We start from the raw sequence: 17,538 nt of genomic DNA on the forward strand, positions 1-17,538 counted from the left end.
ATTATCTTACAGTTAGCCTTTCTGCACCTGTTTCCACATCTGTAAAATGGGCTTGATACTAGTACCTGCCTCATAGCATTGTGGTATGCAGTCATTGAGTTATATAGGTAAAGTACTTAGAATAGTACATAGAATGTAGTAAATACTCAATCTGCTATAATTACATACCCATTTTTTTTCCTAAGTAGAACTCATGCTGGGATATGGTAGCTGAATTCTTAGACTTCACTCTATTGGCTGCTCTCTGAGGATCAAAACAGAGTTTATTCTGTGTGTTCACTAACTCTCAATGAATAACATCTATGTCAAGAAACCAGATGTGTATAGAATCTTTAATAATTTAAATTTTCTCTGCTTTTTTTTCTTTAAAGCTCTTCCTTTGCTCATTCTTGTACAATGAGTTTTTTTTTTTTTTTTAAATCTGGAATTTTTTCTGTGGAGTACATAATCACATTTTTAGTTGCTGTTTTTAGTAACTTGTATTGATGCTTTTTTTGCGATTAAATGTCCTAGTTTCAGTGAAAGTTACAAAATACAGTTTTTTCTTCAATGTTTCTCTATAGCATTCCAATTTTTATAGTATTTTTTCACATTAGAAATCTGTTATGTCATTTATAAGGCATTTGTGCATTTGTCTTCAACAGACGCAATTAAAAATTTTAAAGCAGTAATTTATTTGTATTTGGACTCTCTATTAACTTTATTAACTTTCTTTCTTTTTTTTTTTTGGTGGGGGTGCTAGGGGGACAGAGTCTTGCTCTGTCACCCAAGCTGGAGTGCAGTGTGCTCTCTTGGCTCACTGCAACCTCCGCCTCCCAGGTTCAAGCGATTATTGTGCCTCAGCCTCCTGAGTACCTGGGACTACAGGTGTGTGCCACTATGCCTGGCTAATTTTTTGTATTTTTTTTAGTAGAGACGGGGTTTCACCACGTTGCCCAGGCTGGTCTCGAACTCTTGAGCTCAGACAATCTACCCGCCTCTGCCTCCCAAAGTGCTAGGATTACAGGCGTGAGCCACCACGCCCGGCTTAACTTTCAAATTCTATGTAATCAAAGTTTATTACCCACATACCAATCCAGAGTGAGGGAAACCAATATGTGGCACAGAAATATATAGACACATTTTTATAGGTATAAATTTGGTCTTGAAAGGTGAGACTGGTAATAGTTAAAATTTTTATGTTCACTATACCCTTTTAAACCCCGTATCCCTAAGCAACTATCTACATAGTCACTGCCTCTATGTAGGTGGGATAAACCAACTGTAGTGAGACATTTTGGTTCCATCTTGCTATCATCTATTATAGGTAGGTGAACTGGCAGAGGAATTACCCAAACGTGATGTCTCATAAACATCTGGCCTTTCTTTAGGGATGGTAGGGGTTCCCTAGACTAGATGGAAGGCCATGAACTACACCACCTTTCTGATTAACTTAGCCATATATTTCTTAGGCGAAGGGTGTTAATAATAAGGTTGACCATGATATTCCTTGAAATTATATGCCATATTACCATAATACCCAAAACTCCATGCTCATATTTTTTTATTTTTTTAAAGATGGAGTCTTACTCTGTTGCCCAGCTGGAGTGCAGTGGCGCAATCAGTGGCGCAATCCCGGCTCACTGCAACCTCTGCCTCCTGGATTCAAATAATTCTGTCTCAGCTTCCTGAGTAGCTGGGATTCAGGCATGTGCCACCATGCCCGGCTGATTTTTGTATTTTTAGTAGAGATGGGGTTTTACCGTGTTGGCCAGGCTGGTCTCAAACTCCTGACCTCAGGTGATCCACCTGCCTCGGCCTCCCAAAGTGCTCGAATTACAGGCGTGAGCCACCATACCTGGCCTGTGCTCAGATTTTTAAATGAGTTTCATGTGTGAGTACTCCCTCTCACCCCCCCCACCCCAAAACACACACACACAAAGGTGAAACAGCCTGGAATAGAGCATTCCATAGTACGATATGATACCAGCTATTTCTTAAACATGATTGTATTTTAACTTCTATAAATCAGCTATCAAAGACGAAGTAGGCCTCTTTTTTATATGTTTCCTGCAGCTGTGTTAGGGTCTGTTATGTGTAGTGAGTCTAGAGTGCTGAATTATGTCCAATAATCCAGGTGGTCTAATGGCTAGGAGAGAGGGAACTTCTCCTGGAATATACGGCATCACCACCTATTTTATAAGTCTAAGTTACAGGTTGGTTTTTTTACAAGATAAAAAAAAATCGGCCGGGCAGGTGACTCATGCCTGTAATCCCAACACTTTGGGAAGCTGAGGTGGGTGGATTGCCTGAGCTCAGGAGTTTGAAACCAGCCTGGACAACACGGTGAAACCCCGTCTCTACTAAAAATACAAAACATTAGCCAACTGTGGTGGCACGCGCCTATAATCCCAGCTACTCCGGAGGCTGAGGCAGGAGAATCGCTTGAACCTGGGAAGCGGAGGTTGCAGTAAGCCAAGATTGTGCCACTGTATTCCAGCCTGGGCTACAGAGTGAGACTCCATCCCCCCAAAAAAAGGAATACTTTTCACTGCTTTCCAGGTATTTTATAAGTTTAATAAATAAGACTATTGGAGAGAAAACATCAGTTTCTGAACTTATTTTAGTTACCAGAGTGACATTGTATTAAGACATATTTTGCAAATAATTTGTTTATGGAGGCTCAGGAAATAGAATACTATTTAGGTCACTTTTCAGTAACTTTTTCCACTATGATAAACTCTTGTAACTTTTGGAATATTAAGGGTTTTTTGTTGTTGTTGTTGTTGTTGTTGTTGTTGTTTTAGACAGGGTGTCTTTCTCTGTCACCCAGGAGGAAGTGCAGTGGCACGATCTTGGCTCACTGCAACCTCCGCCTCCTGGGTTCAAGTGATTCTCCTGCCTCTGCCTCCCAAGTAGCTGGGATTACAGGCATGCACCACCACACCCGACTAATTTTTGTATTTTTGGTAGAGTCAGGGTTTTACCATGTTGGCCAGGCTGGTCTCGGACTCCTGACCTCAAGTGATCCACCTGCTTCGTCCTCCCAAAGTGGTGGGATTACAGGTTTCAGCCACTATGCCTGGCTGGAATATTTTTACTCAATATTTTCCTTCTTTAAAATGCTTAAATAATACAGTAATTTTATTGCATATTAATAGAAGTATTTGAGGGCAAAAATTAATTTCTTAAATTTATGCTTGTGGATGACTTGCATTTCTTCTGGGTATATGGAAGCTCTAAGCTTGGAAAATACTCTGTATAATTTTAAAATTCTAAACTTTTAACCTGATTAAGACTTACATGAATGTATCATGCCTACATTGAATGCATTCATTCATTTATTCAGCAAACACATAAGCACCAGGCACACACTAAAAGAAAGCAAGATCTCTGCCCTTGAGGAATCCACAGTGCAGTCAGGAAGGTAATTACTGGACAGAGTGATTGGCACCATGGCAGAGATGTGAGCAGCGTGCTGTGGAAATGCATCCATGAACCATGGAAAGGGGTGGATTGGGGAAGGCGATTAGAGAAATTGGCACTTGACCGGTGTCCTGCAGCTTGCTGGAAGTGAAGTGCATTTGCAGGGGTTACTCGAAGGCATGAAAGAGTATGGAGTGAATGCAGAGCAGGGAGTGGCTCTGCTTGGTCCCTCTGGTTGTGAGGGGCCCTCACTGCCCAGCTAAGAGCTTGTAGTTTCTCTTGTAGGCAATAGGAGTCTGTCAGCAGCAGGTGCCCTGGTTCAGATTATGGATACATTCTTACCTCCTTAACTAGTAGAGTCATGTGAAACAGGAGTGGTCTCAGGAAAAAGGCTGAGAAAGCCAGAAATTGTCTTTCATTTCCCCCTCTATTTTGGGTCCCAGCATACCCCTTTCTGCTATTTGGAACATCATTTCCTTAACCACTAGAACCTTTCTTACCTCCCAGCCTTGATCAGAAAGGATCATATGCAAGGTCAAAGGGAGAAAGAATGATTTTACCTCACCTTTGTTATTTTAGACGAACATCCCCTTCCTTCTGCCCAGACCTGTTCCACATGTAAAATTTTAGCTACAGCATTTTAATTTAGGGCATTTGGATGCTGTATGGGTAAAGAGCATATCTTTGGAGCCTAACTTCTGTCTCTACCTGGTCTTACAACATCAGGCAAATTACCCAGTTGCCCTGTGCCTCAGTTTTACATCTGTTTCAGAAAGTTTATAACATCGCGGAATAGTGTAGTGATATTTAGAATAGAACTGGCACATGGTAAGCATTTTAATACATGGTAACTATTATTTTTTTTCATGATCTAGATTCTAGAGAAAAATTAAGACTACAGACTTTAGAAGTATCAGACCCTTCTTGTTAATATTCGTTCTTAAGATTTAAGTATTCTAGAAGATATATGGAAATGGAATTGGGGAGGGCAGCTTTAGATTTAAAGTCTCCCTTTCTTTTTAGCAGTGCCTGAATTTCAGAAAAGCATACATTTCACAATATATATGTATTGCTAATGGGCTGGATATGGGATAAAACTGATGAAAGCCATGCCTTTGCCGTCTTGTATTATTTATTCAAAACCAGACAGCAGCTGGGCGCAGTAGCTCATGCATGTTATTCCAGCATTTTGGGACGCTGAGGCAGGAGGATTGCTTGAAGCCAGGAGTCCAAGACCAACGTGGGTAACATAGCAAGACCCCATTTTTAAAAAATACATATAAAAATTAGCTGGGCGCGGTGGCGCATACCTGTAGTTCCAGCTACTCAGTTGGCTGAGATGGGAGGATCTCTGGAACTCAGGAGTTTGAGGCTGCAGTGAGCTATGATTGCCCCACTGCACTCCAGCCCAGTGACAGAGCAAGATTCCATCTCTAAGAAAAATAAACAAAATGACTGGTCCAAAACCAGGTAGAAACATGGTTCTAATTTTCTGTCCAGGCGCTGTGACTCACGCCTGTAATCCCAGCACTTTGGGAGGCTGAGGCGGGCAGATCACCTGAGACCAGGAGTTTGGGACCAACCTGGCCAACATAGCGAAACCCTGTCTCTACTAAAAATACAGAAATTAGTGGGGCATAGTGGCACATGCCTGTGATCCCAGCTTCTTGGGAAGCTGAGGCACAAGAATCACTTGGACCTGGGAGTTGGAGGTTGCAGTGAGCTGAGGTCGCACCACTGCACTCCAGCATGGGTGACAAAGTGAGACTCTGTCTCAAAAAAAGAAAGAAAGAAAAAACCAGATAGCATTGTTGGGCATAAACACGTAGAAAAGTAAGGAGGGAAAAAAAGTAGCCATTCAAGAAATAACCCAGTAGCAAGGACTGGGTAAACATACCTGTGTAGGGATATTATTTGAAGGTGTTATTACTCAAGAGTTCATGTGCTCTTTTTACTGTGCTGAAAGAGGCAGAGGTAGAGACAAGTTTCTGTGGAGGAAAAGGAGGGTGCCTTGTGCAGAGAGAAGCCAAGATTGCCCTCGAAGAAGTGACTCGTGCTAGGGAGGGAGGTGACTTGGAGGTAAATGAGCTGAAGCAGCTCCCCGCAGCCCTGGACACCCTTGAGCGTGATGCTGAGTGCGGCCGTGGACACCCTTGAGCGTGATGCTGAGTGCGGCCGTGGACACCCTTGAGCGTGATGCTGAATGCAACTGTGTGCTGCAGGTGATGTGCAACATGGTTGTAGTGAGAGGCTCCAAGCTCCGTGGAACCTTCACATTCTTGTAGTATAGTAGAATTTGTCTTGCAAGAGGAAGGGCAAATAATAGCAGGCTGTGAGGCTGAGTCTGGAGGCACAAACTCTGTCGGAGATTCTTGAACGAATTGGCCTTGGGATTTAGCAACTTTGTGGGTCATAGATCAAAGAAAATTAAAGCCAGAAGGCAGTTGAAAGATTTTCCAGCCCATGAATAAGAACTCAGTATGTCAAATTGGGGAGAAGAGGAGGGAATTTGCAAAGCACGTTTAAGGTGCTTTGTTTCATAATACAAAATAAATCTTTTTAAAATCCTCGTGGTTGAGGGAAGATATGTGGAATCTGATAATGTGGCAAATGATTGTAGGGGACTTAGGTTAGCAACAGTTTTGAAATGATGACAGCTCGCCTTCCTGCATGGTTTCATCATCTATAAAGCAGGAGTGAAGATAGCAGCTGTTTACAGTAAGCGTCAAATGACACGATAGGGCAAAAATTCCTTGGAAATTTGGGGAAACTTAATACAGCTTTTGCAAATGAATGGTGCTGTTTGTTTTGTTGCTAGAAATCACATTCTCAGTGTCGGGGAGTTGAAGATAAAACAGGATTCCCTCGGGTTCTTTATAAGTGAATGAGCGGGAGAAAAGGGGCATTAGAGATTGGATAGAAAAGGGGCATTAGAGATTGGGTTGCCAGGTTTCACAAATGGAAATACAGGACACCCAGTTACTTTTGAATTTCAGATAAATAATGAATAATTTAAAAAATATAAATATGTCTGAAATTTCATCTTAACCGGGCATCCTGTATTTTATCTTGCATCCCTAATTAGAAACCTAAAATCACAGCAGAGCCAGGACACGGACTGATGGCTCGATGGCCTAGAATGCGTATGGATTTCACCTGTGCCCTGGGCCTCGCTGGACTTTTCTAGATATCTACAAGTGGCGGCTTGCTCTCTTTCTCCTCATCCCAGTATTGTGGAGTGTGGCTACGAAAGGTTTGAAGGCGTTACTGATCATGTGGTGATGTCAGTGATACTGTATAATAATTGTAGTAATTTCTACGCATTGAGTACTTGCTATAGTGGATGCTTTACATAAATTAATTTATCCTTATAACAGCCACATGAGAATAGGCCCTATTTCACTTCACAAATGAGGAAACGAAGTTTAGCCCAAGTTATACAGCTAATTTGGGCTAAAGGTGGGTTCTAACTGAGGAGTGTGATGGCAACTCCCGTGTTCTTAGCATCCATTCTACATGATTTGAATTAAGAGAGTTTGTAGCTGACCCTGTGATGGAAATTTACTGAGGGCTTGTGTCCTTTTTCTTCACAATCTGTGATGTGAATTTCTCTTCATAACCACAGACTCTGTGTTCAGATCCCAGGCTCTGCCATTTGTCTTTTCAGATTTTGAGTTATTTCACTTTGTTTGCCTAAAATAATACTTCATCTTGCTAATGAAGTCTGTAGATTTCAGCATGAGATGAATTCTTAATAACCTGGAAAAGTGTATAGGGACCTACAAAATCCTCTGTGGGTCTGGATCCAGCATTTATCTATTGACTATACACAGATTTTGTAATGAGTTATATCAAATTAAAGAATGGAAATCCTTGTTGAAAAATATTTTATCAACCAAATTATGTTTAAAGCTATTTTTATGTTCTTTCAGCTTGCTGACATGTAACCAACTTCTCCATCTGATTTCACTTCTGCCATATTCTCAAAGATTTTAAAAAAGGGGACAGTTGGTTGACTGTAAAACACAGAATCTATTTGTATTCAAGATCATCGATTTAAGTTTGACAAACTAAAAGAATGTAATATTTTACTCATTTGTATGGCCAATGTCTACCCAGTAAGTTCTTTTAGTCTGGAACATTTTTAGTTTTCCTAGTGATTATAGCTTAGATTTCAGCTGGATTGAATTTCTAGAGAGATTTTTAGTATAACTAAAACTCATATTAAAACTCATGTGTACCTTGACCAGCTTTCACCATGTAGGCCCACTTCTCCCCAAATAATTGTGTCTCTTGGACCAAGTTCAAAGCTCCTTAAAGCTCCTGTGTGCTCTGTGTCCTACAAGGCTTTGTCTTTGTCATCTTGATCATTTTTAAATCTATACTTGTCAGCTGCATGTGACATTTGGGAAATTGCTTTCAAAATCTGGCATTTGGGGTTTAGTAGCCAATTTAAATATATGAGAAAACCATATCTTTAAAAAATTTTTCAGTTGAAAGCATTTGCATTCAGTATCTTTTAAACAAGGAATAAAGTGAATGAGCAAGGACAAAGGATCCAGTTTTGTTCAGTATCTTTTGATAACATTTTGCTTAAGGGGCATGAGAAATATTCTAATGCAGTTCGATATAATTCTCCAGTATAAACTCAAAATATAAAAGTGACAGCTGTAAATTTGAATTAGCTAAATTGTGAAATCTAGGAAATTAAAGATACATGTTTGGTACCATTTTTGCAGAACCCATTTATATGTAGGTTCTTAAGTAGAATTATATTAAGTAATAGTAGTAATAATAAATCGTTCATTGGAGAATGATCAGGAGAGAAAGTTTGCAAATTAATGACAGCAGAGCAAGTGAAGGAATTCTACACGTATAAATAATTTTGTCTTAATATTTGAAACTATTGTCATGGTCAGAGGTATTTGCTGTTACTTTGCTAGATAATTTTTATTCATGGATTATTGTAGAGTCCTTTATCAATTTGGGAACCTATGAAGCCAGTGTTGCCAGTTTGGCTGTGTATATCCATGAGCTAATTTTTAGATATTACTGGTAGCAACTTGATATCCCCAGTGCTTAGCAAAATGTGTGACCATGTCTAGCTCTCAGTGAATATTGTTGAATTGAAATTAAATGGCCTGGTTGGAGTGTTCATATTCCTTATAATTTAACAGATAAATAAAAAGTTATTTCTTTTCACCTTACATGTCCTCCTTAAGGAATGTAGGAATAGAAAATTTGAGATTCTGAAATATTTCAGTGGGGCCAGGCACAGTGTCGCATGTTTGTAATCTCAGCCCTTTAGGAGGCCTAGGTAAGAAGATAGGTTGAGACCAGGAGTTTTGAGAGCAGCGTGGGCAACATAGTGAGATCCTGTTTCTCTGAAATGACATAATAAAACTTTACATCCATCTCAATATTAGAGAGATATTTTGGCACAGTCATCTTCTTCCAATGTATTTTTCCAGTAGGGGAAATCCCACTTTATAATTGAAATCAGTGAGAAAAAAATAAAATGAAATTTGAGGTATAATGAATTTTACTAGAATATATTCCCTTACAGTAAGAGTTATGTCTACAGAGCAAAGTGTCTCAAAGAACAGACCCACTGAATATAAACAGCAAAGCATTTTGGAAAATGTGTTTATACTCAGTAGTTTGTTTAATAACTATTTATTGAGTGTCTGTTATTACCATTTAAAACTTCAGCTTTTAGGTTCATGGGGTGCATGCTCAGGTTTGTTACATGGGTATAGACGTTTTTTACAGTAACAGTGTTGAGTCCGGTTGTCCTGGCTTTTTTTTTTTTTTGAGACGGAGTCTTGCTCTGTCACCCAGGCTGGAGTGCAGTGGCTGGATCTCAGCTCACTGCAAGCTCCGCCTCCCGGGTTTACGCCGTTCTCCTGCCTCAGCCTCCCGAGTAGCTGGGACTACAGGCGCCCGCCACCTCGCCCGGCTAGTTTTTTTGTATTTTTTGGTAGAGACGGGGTTTCACCGTGTTAGCCGGGATCGTCTCTCGATCTCCTGGCCTCGTGATCCGCCCGTCTCGGCCTCCCAAAGTGCTGGGATTACAGGCTTGAGCCACCGCGCCCGGCCTGTCCTGGCTTTTTATCTTCCTGTTAATTTGACTTCCATGAGGGTACTGTACAGGGACATTTTTGGCTCAAAGATTCTGGCTCGGGAATCTTGCCTGGTTACTGAGAAAAGTTTAAAGTTATATGGAAAAAATCTTGTAATTCTCCAACCCACATTTTCTGCTTCCAATGAAGGTAAATTGTTTTATCTTTAAGCAATCTTGTAGTGGTGCCTTTGGAATCTGCCAGCCTACCTCCCATTAGCATTTGTGCCTCTGATGGTATAACCTGAAATAGAACAGGGTCACTGCTGTGTCTTTGTCACGTTGAACTTTTACTCAAAATTGTTTACTCAAAATTATTTTTATTATTTTAGGCCCAAGATATGTAGGTGAAATTCACTTTGGTCAAGCAGAGATTCTTTATCACATTACTTAAAATTAGCATGACTGAATGTCCCAGGTCACCTCACGCTAGCATGCCTGTCACTCTAGCATGCCTGTCACTCTAGCATGCCTCCTACTCTTCCCTGCACAATACATTGTGTGGTCATCACACTTTTAACTAGTGAAACCAGATGAATACAATACAGTAATCACAAGTCATACAACAACACATGAGATTTGAACCATTTAGAAAGGAGATAGGAGTTGTCAGAATTTGGCAGACATGTGTCCCTATATACACAGGTATGGCGTGGGTATCAACCAACTCTAAAGTGGAAGTCAGATGTAGCAACTTTCTCGTTTCTTTGAGGAGGATTGCTAGGTAGCTGATGCCCCAGAATGGCTCTTAACCTTGAGTTAGACATCTATTTCAACAAACATTTTTTTGGGTGCCTTTAGGTCCCTGGTGCCATGGGGAGCAGTAGATACCATAGTGGACAGGGGAGATGTGGCCCTGCCCTCATGGAGTTGATCAGCCTTGTCCAAACTACATAAACAGGTCACTGTAAAACTGTAATTTTACTTTTAAACTAAAGGCATAGGCTGCACGTGTACAGTGTGCAAACTAGAATTCTCTCCAACCTCATATCCTTAACACACCTCTTTATTGGACCATTCAATTCAGTGTGGTGCTTCTGTGTGAGGAAGCAGCTTGGGAGTTGTGATCCACTGAGTCAGTTATGCATTTTGAAGGGCTGATGCCTACTCTGCTAGTATCGTAGCCTTCAAAGAGACCATCAGAATGTTCATTGTGATGAGCACTTGAGAACAAAACAAACCGATGGTTTGGTTCCAAAACCATTCAAACAGTCAGGTACTTATTTAAAGTTACTAGCCCAGGACCTTCCTTTATTCCTAAACACGGCTGGTAAAAACCAGAAAGTGAGTACCAGAGACTCCTGCACAGCCAAGTCGTTGTGACAAGATCGGTTTTGGAGGAGCAAATGGAGGATTAAAAGAGACAGGCCTTTTGGGGAAGCCAGGCGATCATGGCCTGGGGTGAGGAGGTGTGTGAGCAGCCAGGTCCAGGGGCTGGTTAGGGTGTGTCAGACCTTCTGGGTGTTAGTGGGATGTGTGTGAGAATGGGCAAGAGCTCCCAGGTATTGACAGGCAGATAAATGGACAGGGTCAGCCGGGCCGGCTTCCTCCTGGTTGGCATGATTGCAGACAGATTTCTTCCAAAGCCCACGTGTGAAGTCCAGTGCAATGTATGCACTTGAGAATGAACTCAGCTTTATCTCTCACACACTGTTTTAGGAATCTTAGTCATTTTTTAAAATTTCTATTTATTTTTTGGGGGAACAGAGTCTCACTTTGTCATCCAGGCTGGAGTGCAGTGGCGCGATCTCAGCTCACTGCAACCTCCACCTTTCAGGTTCAAGCGATTCTCCTGCCTCAGCCTCCTGAGTAGCTGGGATTACAGGCATGCACCACCATGCCCAGCTAATTTTTGTATTTTTAGTAGAGATGGGGTTTCGCTATACTGGCCAGGCTGGTCTCGAACTCCTGACCTCAGGTGAGCCACCTGCCTCGGCTTCCTAAAGTGCTGTGATTACAGGGTGAGCCACCGTGCCCTGCCTATTTATTAATTATTATTATTATTATTATTATTATTATTATTATTATTGAGACAGAGTCTCATTCTGTTGCCAGGCTGGAGTGCAGTGGTGCAATCTCAGCTCACTGCAACCTCCGTCTCCTGGGTTCAAGCAATTCTCCTGCCTCAGCCTCCCGATATTTATTATTTTTAATGGAGACAAGATCTCACTGTGTTGCCCAGGCTGGTCTCGATTCCCTGGGCGCGGGTGATCCTCCCACCTCGGCCTCCCAAAGTGGTGGGATTACAGGCTGAGCCACTACAGCCAGCCCATTTGATTTTCTAGTTCACAGTAATCACAGAGATGAGGCTGACAGTGTGTCCTGTAGAGCAAGAAACTCCACTGTCTAGTCCAGCGACCACACCAGCATCTAGTGCAGAGCTGACAGCAGCAAGCAGTAACAGCTTTACATTGTGAAGTAAGACCAAAAACTCTTAACAAATAAAGACCAAGGACAGGCCAAGGCCTGGTATCTTACTATGTCCAGATTTGCCACTGCAGACTGTTAGATTTGCATTGCAGTTGTAATTGAAGTTCTGAAAAATTATCTTATGTGGAATATCTTATTACTCAACATTGCCAAAAACTGAAATTTAATGCTTATTGGTGACAAATTATCTAATTTCCAAGTTAGTTTTTATGTGTAAACACAACCAGAAATTCACTTTGAATGCTGAAGCCTGACTTTTTTTTCTGGTTCATTTTCAAGGAACCAACTTATCTTTTTTATGTTTTAGGAATATGAGAGATATGGCTATGGCCCTGACTTTTTTGTTGCAAACATATTAAGTTGGTGCAAAGGTAATGGCAGCTTTAGCCATTTAAAAGTAATGACAAAAACCACAATTACTTTTGCACCAACTTAATAGAACATTGAGTACCATTTTTTTTTCCTTTTGACACCAAATGGCTTTCTGAATGTGCACTACTTATCTTTTCATTTAAAAACACTTTAGAGTTTTTCCAGTGTAATTAAGAAAGCTTATTTTTGTTGAATAAAAACAGTAGCAAGTCTCTTTTAATTGAAATAAGTGCAAAGATTCTTTCATGTAAAAGAGGCAGTATGGGCTGGGCATGGTGGCTCATGCCTGTAACTCCAGCACTTTTGGAGGCCAAGGTTGGTGGATCACTTGAGGTCAGGAGTTCAAGACTAGCCTGGCCAACATGGTGAAACCCTGTCTCTACTAAAAATACAAAAATTAGCCGGGCGCGGTGGCATGCGCCTGTGGTCCCAGCTACTTGGGAGGCTGAGGCACGAGAATCATTTGAACCCAGGAAGTGGAGGTTGAGGTGAACCGAGATTGCATCACTGCATACCAGCCCGCACTGAACAGAGTGAGACTGTATCTCAAATAAAAAAAGAAAGAGGCAGGCCAGGAACGGTGGCTCACACCTGTAATCCCAGCACTTTGGGAGGCCAAGGTGGCCGGATAACCTAAGGTCAGGAGTTCAAGACCAGTCTGGTCAACATGGTGAAACCCCATCTCTACTCAGAATACAAAAAAATTAGCTGGGCATGGTGGCACGTGCCTGTAGTCCCAGCTAAATGGGAGACTGAGGCAGGAGAATCGCTTGAACCCCGGAGGCGGAGGTTGCAGTGAGCCGAGATTGCACCACTGCACTCCAGCTTGGGCGACAGAGCGAGACTCCGTCTCAAAAAAAAAAAAAAAAAAAAAAAATAGAGGCAAGTTGATCTGATTAAAATCCACTTTCTGCCACACAACAGCATGAGACTTCAGGGGAGTTACTTACTTAGATTGTCTAAACTTAAACTCCCTGTTGTAAAACAGGAATGCTAATACCAGTGCATCCCTCATAGGGCTGTTTGGGGATTGCATAAAGTAATTCACGTCAGTTCCCAGCATAGCACCTGCTATGTAGTAGTAATGACTGTCATTATTGTATTTGTTTGGAAGGACCAGGTATGCTCTAGGCTTAGTCATCTCTTTAAAGATTGTCTTATGAGCCTCTCTGCGCTCCCTGACCCTGCACTCCTGCCAGTCCACAGCTGTTGCCAATCCACAAGCTGGTCTGGACTTGAGGTGGGAAAGGAGGAGGATCACTGTGCTGCCCGAGGACATAGGGATCTGGGCCTATAGGGAAATGCCACAGAGTATTCAGGAGAGAAGAATGGGTTATAGGGAAAATGTACACTCAACAGTAGCTATTAAAGGAAAAGGGCTTGGATTTTACTTTGAATAATGACATACACCATAGCAAGCTTTAATTTTCCTTAAAAGATCACAGCTGGCCAGGCACCTTGCCTTATGCCTATAATCCCAGCACTTTGGGAGACTGAGGTGGGAGGATCACTCGAGCCCAGGAGTTTGAAGCTGCAGTGAGCTGTGATCACACCACTGCACTCCAGCCTGGGTCACAGAGCAAGACCCTGTCTCAAAAATATAAAAATAATAAAAGATCACTGCTGACCTCCAGTAGCCCTGTATAGAAGCAACCTGTTTTCCTACAGTAGGTCTCACACAACTCTAGACCACAATTATTTGGGTGGATATTTCATTTTTCATTTTATATCAGCCTTATAGTGTGTATGTATATAGTGTTGATATTCCTATCTGAGGAACAAACTGAAAGCATCTTCTGTATGTTAGACTTGAAGGTTCTGCAAGAATCTGAATGAGGAATGCGTGTGGCTATGTTCTGACTTATTTCCAAAGTCCAGATATCTGTGCGCTGCTAAGCAGGCTGCTTGTGGTCACCAGCACCCTTCCGTGCAGCTGCCGTGGTGTTCCTTTCACAGCAAAAACACTTGGCAGCAAGCAGGTTATAAAAGCTACTTTTGGGGAAAGTCCGGAACATTCCCGATATTCCGCAAGGAAATCCTGTTTGTAATTACCACTCTTTATTATACTAAGCTGAAAATATTCATCACATGTAATCATAAGTGCTCAATTAGGTTGAATATTTGTATACAGTAAAACTTAGGCACAGACATTTGTGTTAAGTATAAGGGAGCACTTAACAATTGTACTCCTGTCTTTACAAGGAAAACCACTTGATGGCGCAAGGAAAATGCTGGAAGAATTGTGTATGTGTGTGTTTGGAGTGGGAAATTTTGTCTTTCTTTTTTTTTTTTGTTTGAGGATATTGCATGTCTTTGTAGAATGCAGAAACCAGAGCTCAGTGGGGCTGGGAGCAAGACTCAGCTGGGGATACTAATGAGTGTGATTAAGCAAAGGGCAGGTAGCAGTAAGTGGGGCCAAGAGAGAAGACTTGGCTCAGCCACTGCTAGTGCACCCTCAGGGGAAGGTGGGGATCCAGTGGGGTGAGGACTGACCAAGGTGTAGATGTGTGGATTGAGTGTGAACACACAGTAAGTAAAGCCTTGAGAGTGAGGGCTTGAAGAATGACTGGGACACAGGTTATGGGTTCGTTTAATGTTGATGGCAGTATTACCTTTATAATCTTCTAGAGGGAAAGAGCCACTCGAGGAGGAGGGAGGTAAGGTAATGAAGCGACTGTGGGATTCTCAGTACTCTGTCTGCTTTCTCAATAATAGCATTTCAGGCCAGGCGTGGTGGCTCACACCTGTAATCCCAACACTTTGGGAGGCCAAGGCGGGAGGATCACCAGCCTGACCAACATGGAGAAACCCCGTCTCTACTAAAAATACAAAAATTAGCTGGGCCTCTTGGCACATGCGTATAATCCCAGCTACTTGGGAGGCTGAGGCAGGAGAATTGTTTGAACCCGGGAGGCGGAGGTTGCGGTGAGCTGAGATCGCTCCATTGTACTCCAGTCAGGGGAATAAGAGCGAAACTCTGTCTCAAAAAAAAAAAAAGGCATTTTAGCCCTGATTTCTCTAGTTTGGAGCAAAGCGGTAGTGTATAATTTTGAATGAATCGTTACTTAACAGTTAAAAATGAGGAAGTGGAAGTAGCATTCGTCTATACAGATGTCACAGCTGGGTTTCAAAGGAAGCTGGAATTGGAAAATTGGGGATCAGATCTTGGCTGTGCCATATTGCCTTAGACTGTTGTCACCCCTGAATCAGTTTCTCATACTCAAGGCAGCCTGGCTTGCAAAAATGGGAAGATGAAGGGAGACCTTGTTCTGGAGACAGTTCTAGCATATGCTCTATAAATGTTTGATCAATAGTATCACCTGTGACGAGACCACTCTCACATGGTTTTGAATTATAGCCAGTGTATCAGCACTAAACTCTGCTTTTTATAATCCGTGTAAAAGGGCAGAACATCTTTGGCAGCAGAATGCAAGAATACTTCCACTGTGGCAACCTGACATAGTTCTAGAGTATTCTAAATATTAAGGACTTGGTAAGAAACCATTCATTCATTCAGCAAATAGGTCTTGGGTACCCACTATATACTTAAAGTATTTCGGTAGATGAGGCCAGGCACAGTGGCTTATGCCTGTAATCCCAGCACTTTGGAAGGCCGGGGAGGGTGGATCACTTGGGGCCAGGGGCTTGAGACCAGCCTGGCCAACATGGTGAAACCCTGTATCTATTAAAAACAGGAAAAATGAGCCAGGCATGGTGGCGAACACTTGTAATCCCATCTACTTGGGAGACTGAGGCAGGAGGATGGCTTGAACCTGGGAGGTGGAGGTTGCAGTGACCTGAGATCGTGCCACTGCATTCCAACCTGGGCCACAGAGTGAGACTCCGTCTCAAAAAATAAAGTATTTCCGTAGAGATTCTAGTTCTACTCAAGTGACAAAAATATACAGATAAAAGTAAAATTCACCTAATGCTCTTTCTGTACTGGCATGGATGGTATTAGACAACAATTTTAACATCAACAAAACTGGCAAAAATGATTCGTTTTTTGAACCGCCTATATTTGGCTTCACACAGTAGCAGTTTAGCACTCAGAGCCGGGAACATCTCTCCATTGACTCTCCCAGAGACCAAATGATCACTGACCTACTACTGTTCCTTCACCCAGTCCTCCCTAAAGCCACTGTGCTGTCATATAGTGGCCTGTGTGGGGACCTGCCTAGATCAGCATGTAAAAAGATACTTCATTTCCCATGTTTTCTTCCCATGAGGTTAATGCCCACTTCATGCTCCTCATTTCCTCTTTTTCACTGCTTGTTCTGACGATAATTCTAGTAATAGCCTTTTGTACATACACATAATCTCTTTAACTATCTGCATCTTCTTTCTCACCCAAGGATAGCCTTTTGCATATATACGTATTCTCTTCAATTATCTGCCTCTTCTTTCTTTCTCACCAAAGGAAGGCAAAGAACATCCTGCCCAGCCTTCTAGGCATTCCTTCAATAATTTTTGGGTGCCTGTGCATGACACTACCCTAGTTTTATAGTCAGTAAGGTTTGGATACGGCATTAGTTCTACATTCATAAAGCTTGTACTCTCACAGACGTGACAATTTATAAACTAAAAATGGTAAGATGAAGTAGAAAATGTGTCAGGCTATAAGAGACTTTTTCTACCCCTTTTTTCATTTTCAAATTAAAAATGCATTCATGTAGAATTTCAGATGTTCTACATTATTATTTCATATAATGTAGGAAAAGGAAATGTTGAAACTAAAAAATGAGCCCATGTTCGTCATCAGTTGGGCTGTAGGCTTTGTTCATTTATTTGTTAATTCAGCAAATCATTGAGTGGCCAGGCATTGTATTGGATGCTTGAGAAGTTAAGGAAAAGACTTTGCCCTCCTCCAGTTAGAAGCTCGGGTGCAGTGATCGAGGAGGTGGGAAGGCATGGAAACCGCATGTTGTGTGTTATACTGTCTGTGACTCCCTGGGCCCCGTCTGGTGGCCAAGAGGGATCCAGCTAAAAAGCTTCATCAGGAAGGTTAGTCTTAAGGCTTTTGAAGACGGTGGGGGATGTGATTTTACAAAAAGATGGCTGTGAGGGGTGGGGAAGCAGCCCAGAAAACTAAATGGACCTCTTTGAGAGGGTGAATGTTTCTGAAGTCTTTGATTCAAACTTCGCGAAAGGCAAAAGACAAGGGACATCCCATAATTTTGAGAAAGGGAATGATGTAAATATAATGCGAT

At 41.9% G+C, this 17,538-nt stretch overlaps 1 protein-coding gene across 15 annotated transcripts in view; it reads left to right on the forward strand.

Annotated features, from left to right (window-relative positions):
* Window positions 1-17,538, forward strand: part of SCAF8 (SR-related CTD associated factor 8) — a 228,446-nt gene that overhangs the window by 134,522 nt on the left and 76,386 nt on the right. For 2 of the 15 annotated variants that reach the window (XR_010586296.2, XR_012433561.1), the window contains one exon: window positions 6,491-6,658. The exons of the other annotated variants lie outside the window; for them this stretch is intronic. The gene's annotated coding sequence lies outside the window, so the exon portion shown is untranslated. The remainder of the gene's footprint in view (window positions 1-6,490; window positions 6,659-17,538) is intronic. 15 annotated transcript variants of the gene reach the window in all.

Source organism: Macaca fascicularis, chromosome 4 (genome assembly GCF_037993035.2).
Source record: "Macaca fascicularis isolate 582-1 chromosome 4, T2T-MFA8v1.1".
Lineage (NCBI taxonomy): Eukaryota > Metazoa > Chordata > Mammalia > Primates > Cercopithecidae > Macaca > Macaca fascicularis.